This window comes from Poromitra crassiceps (assembly GCF_964638095.1).
Source record: "Poromitra crassiceps genome assembly, chromosome: 7".
In the NCBI taxonomy this organism is placed as follows: Eukaryota; Metazoa; Chordata; class Actinopteri; order Beryciformes; family Melamphaidae; genus Poromitra; species Poromitra crassiceps.
The window spans coordinates 13,108,785-13,115,673 of record NC_139628.1 but is presented as its reverse complement, the minus strand read 5'-3'; the positions used below and the strand labels follow the sequence as shown (position 1 = coordinate 13,115,673).

The following is a 6,889-nucleotide window of genomic DNA, read 5'->3' as shown; positions in this document are numbered from 1 at the left end:
CATTTCTTGGGATTCTCATTCTCATTTATTTTTTATTTTCAGCAACCAGGATATTGCATGTTTTGGTGAAGGGGTTCCTATATGAAGGAAACCCCCGGGAGGCACGGGGAGAACATGCAAACTCCACACAGCAAGGCCCTTTTGACGACCCCACCCGGGCGGCGGGCACTCGAGGACATGCGGACGGGCACGCATTCCTTCAGCGTTCACAACGTCCCAGGTGGGAATCGAACCCATGACCTTCGAGCTGTGAGGCGACAGCACTTACCACTGCACCACCGTACCCCCCTGGGATTCTTTTTTCAGTTGGATTTGTTGGATTTAATAATAGTAATAATAATACAATAATTAACAATAAGTAATTTATCATTAATTGCACAAATTTTCAATATAGGAAATGTATTAAAATGCACATCCTTAGTTACTAGGTGCAACCAGAGGGCTCCGTGTTGCTAGGTGCGAACATAGGGCTCTCTGTTGCTAGGGGTGACCAGAGGGCTCTGTGTTGGGGACGACCAGAGGGCTGTGTTGCTAGGTGCGACCAGAGGGCTCTGTTGGTAAGGATGACCAGAGAGCTCTGTGTTGCTAGGTGCGACCAGGGCTAGGGGTGACCAGAGGGCTCTCTGTTGCTAGGGGTGACCAGAGGGCTCTGTGTTGGTAGGGGCGACCAGGGGGTTCCAGGGCTGTTTGCGAGGTGCTCCCTCCCTGTCCTTCTTCTCCAGAGGCCTCAGGTGGGAGGACACAACAATGTCTCTGAACTCTTGGTAGGCCACTTTCTGTCCCATGGCTCTTAGTTTAGCTTCGTTTTCTTGACGCTCCCTCCGGTCGCCTTCCACCGCCGTCTGGAGCTCTCTCTCTAGTGCAGAGAAGTCGATCACATCATCCTCTGAGCTCACTTGTTGAATATCTACTTGGAGGGACATCTTCTATTTCTGAGGGAGTAACCACTTATATAGCCGTAGCCCAAAAGGATCTATAACATCACTGATGATGTCACAATGTGTATGACATCCCTGATGACGTAACAATGTCTATGACATCACTGATGATGTCACATTGTCTATGACATGACATCACAGACAACATAATTCAAGTCTATGACATCACTGATGATGTCACAATGCCTGACATCACTGATAAAGTCACAATGTCTATGTGCGTGTGAAGGCCTAAAATAGTACGTAAAATATTGCTGTCACCCTGGTGGTTCGTTGGTTGTTTATTTGGTTGGTCGGTGCGCTCCTTCAAAAAATGTTGGTCCATAAAAATCTGAAATTTTGCATTGCGATGATGTCACAATAGAAGTGACATCATTAGCAACAATGCCAACACGTATCCGATGATGTCACCACGGGAGCTGACATCAGAGATCTTTTGATGCCTTTGATGATGTCAGTCCTACATCAATTACAGTACATCAATGATGTAATTGATGTAGGACTGACATCATTAGTGATTTAACTGCGGCCAACAATGGATGGGATACCCTCACAATGGAGTAGAAGATGTCACCGTCGGTCGGTCCACAAAAATCACACCCAGGTAAGTGGTGCAGACATCATCAGCATTAGTTTCTGTCATAAATCACTGATGAGATCACAATTACTTAAGTGACATCACTGATGACATAGTATTTGACATCACTGATGATGTCCGCAATGTCTATGACATCACTGATAATGTCACTATGTCTATGACATCATCAATGGGACATCATCAGTGGGTGTGACATGTTCAGTCACCACTGAATGACCACAATCACTGCATGATTGTGGGGGGTGGCATCATCAGTGGGTATGACATCATCAGACGCCCATGCCATAACAGACGGACAGACACACAAAGTCAGTTATAGAAGTGGAGGCTGCCTCACTGACAACCTACAAATACTCGAGTGTCATCACTGATGACATCAATCATTGATGACATCACTGATGACATCACTCACTGATGACATCACTTGCTCAAGTGACATCACTCAGAAGGCTGACCGACTCACAACCGAGAACGCCATCAGTGGCCGGCCTGCAGCTGCCTGGTATACCATATAGTGAATTCATGCTTGCTATCTTATTATCCTACTACTATAATTGGAGAGCTGTGAGTCTGTGTATCTGGAGTTGCAAGGCACGCACGCCGTGGATCAGATCCCCTCCAAGATTAGCCAAACACTGCGTTCGCAATAGTCAGAATAATCGTACCACCCCTTGTAATTTAGTGGACTTATAGCGATGCCATGCAGATATGCTGGCCGCAGCTACAAATCACTTTTTACAGTCACTAGGGGCCGAGGCGTCTGTCTGTCTGTCTGTCTGTCTGTCTGTCTGTCTGTGTCTGTCTACAAGAAAGAAAGAAAGAAAGAAAGAAAGAAAGAAAGAAAGAAAGAAAGAAAGAAAGAAAGAAAGAAATGTCACAGACAGAGATGAGGGGCGGGTGTAGCTCAGGAGGTAGAGCGGGTGGGTTGTCCACTAATTGCCTTGCGGTGGTTCGATTCCCGGCTCCTCCAGTCTGCATGTCGAAGTGTCCTTGGGCAAGACACTGAACACCATATTGCTCCCGTTGGTGTGCCAGCACCCTGCTTGGTAACCTGCCACCATCGTTGTGTGAATGGGTGAATGTACCTACTGACTGTAAAGCGCTTTGGATAAAAGCGCTATATAAATGCAGGCCATTTACCAGATGAGGTCATACATCACAGATGATGTCAACAGTTCTATAGGGAGCGTCAGGGTAGTGTAGAGGTAAAAGCACTCACCTACCACCGCAGAGACACGTGTTCAATTCAACGCAAACGGCACCTCCGGCTTGGCCAGACGCACCTACAGACACAATAGACTACTTGCACAACTCCACTACTTCCTGAAATGAGTAGGGCATCTTGGTTTCCTGTCCTACACTATTGGATGAACTGATTAATGTCAGGTGTGCCTGACTGCTGCAGTCATAACAACAGTGATCAGGCACACCTGACATTAATCAGTTCATCCAATAAGGACAGGAAACCAAGATGCCCTACTCATTTCAGGTAGTGGAGTTGTGCAAGTAGTCTATTCGCCGTGTCTATCGGTGGGAAATTGGAAAGGATGCCAACTGCCGTAAAACACCACAGAAGAACAGTTCGATGACATTATGTTCAGAATAGAGCAAATGTTATTTCACCAGGGGTCACTCGAACAATTGTGATGTGCCAATGTGAAGCTAATGCTTCCCAAACCTCTGTGGTGTTTTATGGCAGTTGGCATCCTTTCTGTTGCATCACCGCAACCTTTTGGATTTATCCATCCACTGTCTCCCTACATTCTGTGAATCCCAATACCCTAAACCTATCCCTAACTTACAATTGCTCAAGTGACTGCTCATCATTCTGCACTCAATGATGACATTACTGACTGATGCTACAGTTGCTTGAGTGAGATCACTGATGACATCACAATTGGCACGAGTGATACCACTGATGAAATAATCATGAACTGCTCGAATGACATCACTGGTGACATCACCAAAAGTTATTCTACTGGCACATTGCTGCCTCTCACAGATTATTATGACACAAATTCCACACTCGGGGGTCCGGCCCCTCCTCAACGTTCCTCCCCTCCGGCCGCCTCGCTCTCTTCGACCTCCGTGTTCCTGGACCTTTGGGCCCTCGTGCCAGCACGCCTCGGAATCCCATCTCCGGCGTATCCTCTCTCTAAGTCCAGGAAGCCTCCTTCTCCAATTCTAAGTGACATCATCAGTGTTTTCTGAAAGACACTGATGTCATAGACATTGTGTCATCATCAGTGATCTGTCGCTGCAGAGGCTATAAATAGGGCCAGTAGTTTGTATTTTAAGTCTCTGAATTTTTTTTTGTATACTCTATAGTAGTAATGTCAAAGGCAGATAAAAAAGATGACCTGGATGAGATGAGCGAAGATGCGAGGCTCCTCTACATGCAGAAGAAAGCCCGTGCAGAGGAGCAGATGGCCAAGAAGAAAGAGGAAAAGCTCATCCAAGTGCTTAATGATAGGCTGCTGATGGAGGAGAAGATGACGGCCGTGAACCTTGACAAGTTGAACCAGCAGTGGCAGGACATGCTTCGACAGACGCGCGACGCAGAGCTCCGCAGTGACATCACCATGTTCAGTGAGACCTTTGAGAGGGTGCTGGACCGCAAGGACAGTGTTATCCAGTGCTTGGTGAGTGACATCACGGAGGCGGAGCAGCAGTCTGCCCAGGCTCTGCGCTCTCACCATGAGCGTTTGGGGCAACTGCAGGCTCTGCAGAGCGTGTGGCTGGAGTTCCTGCACCAACAATGGATCGGCAATCTAGACGAGCTGAGCACCGAGTTCAACTCTGAGAGAGAGCAGGTTTTGACGCTCGATCAGCACGAGAGCGCATACTTGGAGGATGGGACTTTTGCCCTGCAGCAGCGCTCCAGCAAGCTGGAGAGTGAAGCCCAAGAGGGATACGAGAACAGTCGGGATACCATCAAACACAGGAGCGTCAAGGAGAAGCACGCGCTGCGGACGGACCCCAAGGTGGAGCGCTTGCGGCGTCAGGTCCAGGACTTTCTGCACGAGAACAACGAGGCCACCGATGACCTTCACATCGCTTTCAAGTCGATGCGTGCCAGTGATCAGCGCAACATCCAAGAGATCGAGGCGCAGACGAGGAAGCTGCAGAAGATCCAGGAGTCGATCGGCGCTGTGCGGGCGAAGCTGAGCGCCAGCCAGAGAGAGAGCGAGGCGGCCGCACAAGAGCTGAGGGCCAAAAGGGACGAGGTGACCCTGCAGACTCGCCGGCTCAAGGTGCAGCTGAGTGGTGCCAGCGCAGACGAGCGGATGCGCCTCACCAAGCTCGCCGTCCAAAGCAACACCGCTGTCAAGAAACTGCGGGGAGTCGCTGCTAAGGGCGAGAAGATCTTATGTCTGGCCGAGATGTGCGGCAAGAAAGAAAGTGAGCGTGAAAAGGTCCTGCCGTTCTACGCCTCCTCTCTAACTACGGAGGAGCAAAAGCAGGAGAGATCAATTGCATTGGAGCCACCGTCTGAGGACCTGGCGAAGGCAATGCTGGACTACCCAGACTTAGAGCGGTTCTGGCAGCGCTACAATAAGGTCCTGCTGGAGCGCGAGTGTCTGCTGAGAAAGAAAGAGATTCTGAAGTGTGAGAACCAGCAGCTGCAGGCTTTCCTGCGCGCCCAAAAACTCCGGCAGCCCCACTCCCTGCTCATTGTGTCTCAGCCCCCCATCGCTGCACCGTCCGACAGACAGTACAGACATTGCACCGTCATTGAAGCTGCGCACATATTCACAACGTAAACTCATAGAGACCGACAGGGGCAACAAAATGTGCATCTAGCCTATTTGGCTACAGGAAGCTTGTGTGTGAAGTGCGTTTTATGATTTTATTGTGAAGGTGTAAAATACATAAAACTAGAAATTTTGCGCGAATCACACGTTCATTTAGGGTGGTGACGAGGCGATGCACCATGGGCGCACTTTTTTTTGGTGTCATCAAACTCATGCCAACCCATGCGCTACGCCAGCTTCACATGCCTGTGCCTGGTCAGTGTTCTACATGTGCGGCAGGAGCAAACCGTGACTGGTCTTCCATCTTGTCTAAAGTGGCTCGAGCTGGTCCATGTTTTTGTTGCACGTTCAGGCTTGATTGGCTGGGTTGTGAAGAGTCGTCCAATTTATAACCTGCAAATTCACTCTGCAATTTCCAATGATTCATGACATCACTGATGACATTGAAAATCAGATACGGCTCTCCAGATATGGTCGTGTTGGTACCGTTCCTGCAACATCATTTTGTGCTAGTATGGGCCGGGATGACCACGCCCCGAACTCATTCAATTGGTCACCGCAACTGCTTCCTGAATTTGGTTAAGATTAGGCTTAGAGTGTGGAAAAAAGTGCATCTCAGGCTGTGCTCGGTCCTGTGGCTTAATCGGTCCCTTACCCATTTGCCTTCAAATCTGAGGCCTGGGGTTTGATTCCCGGTCAAACCACACATTTATAAAACAGGGTTAGACATTAGGTTCAGGCAAGTACAACAAGTACAATTTGGTTAGGCTTAGTGTTTGGTCATGGCCATGGTTAGATAAAACCCTAATCTTAACCACATTCAGGAAGAAGCAGTTGCGGCGACCAATCAAATGAGTTTGGGTGGTCATCCCGGCCCATAGCCTACTAGGGAAAAATTATGGTTTGGGAACGATACCAACATGGCGATATAAGGACGAGCAATCAGATACAACGCGCTCAACTCACGAACATTGTAATTCTTAACTCATTAGCCGCCATAGTTTTTCAGAAAAAGTCACTAGCCACCGCCAGACTTTTTGATCATCTTCATTAATATTCCAAGACCCACAGAATAATTTCTGGGATCTTGCAGGTTGCGTGGTGCATGGTGAAAACAAAATCCTTTACGTTTGAGTGACAGGCTGCCCCGTCCCCCCGCTGTAATGGACTCCAATCCCGTATCGATAAAAGCTGCTGGACCAGCGTTTGAGCCGTGCCATGGAGCTGTGCTATGGACCTTTTCTGATGGAAGATTGTTGCCTTTTTCTGCTTCCTGGTTTTGTTAGACAATCGTGGTCGATCCTGTACACCTTTCGACATGCTGTAATGTTTCACAAGGTGAGTAAGAGAGCCATCTATCACATGACGCTGAAAACACTCATTGCCGTCCTATGACAATGGCGGGGAAGCGTTTTTATTTTAGGGTTAGGGTTAGGGGTTGCCGGGTTGGCCACTGGTAGGATGCGTACCATAACACAGTCAGAATGCAGGCTATTAGTGTGGGTTAGGGTTAGGGTAACAGACTGAATGTCTGTTACACACTGTTAATGAGTTAATTGTAGCAATATACAAGTTCATATTCTCGGCTTGTAGCATAC

At 48.4% G+C, this 6,889-nt stretch overlaps 1 pseudogene across 1 annotated transcript; it reads left to right on the top strand.

Moving 5' to 3' along the window:
* Nucleotides 1–3,869: 3,869 nt before the first annotated feature.
* LOC310779422 (dynein regulatory complex subunit 2 pseudogene) lies at nt 3,870–5,300 on the top strand (annotated as a pseudogene). The gene has a single exon. The product of its transcript is annotated as a dynein regulatory complex subunit 2 pseudogene (transcript).
* Nucleotides 5,301–6,889: the final 1,589 nt, after the last annotated feature.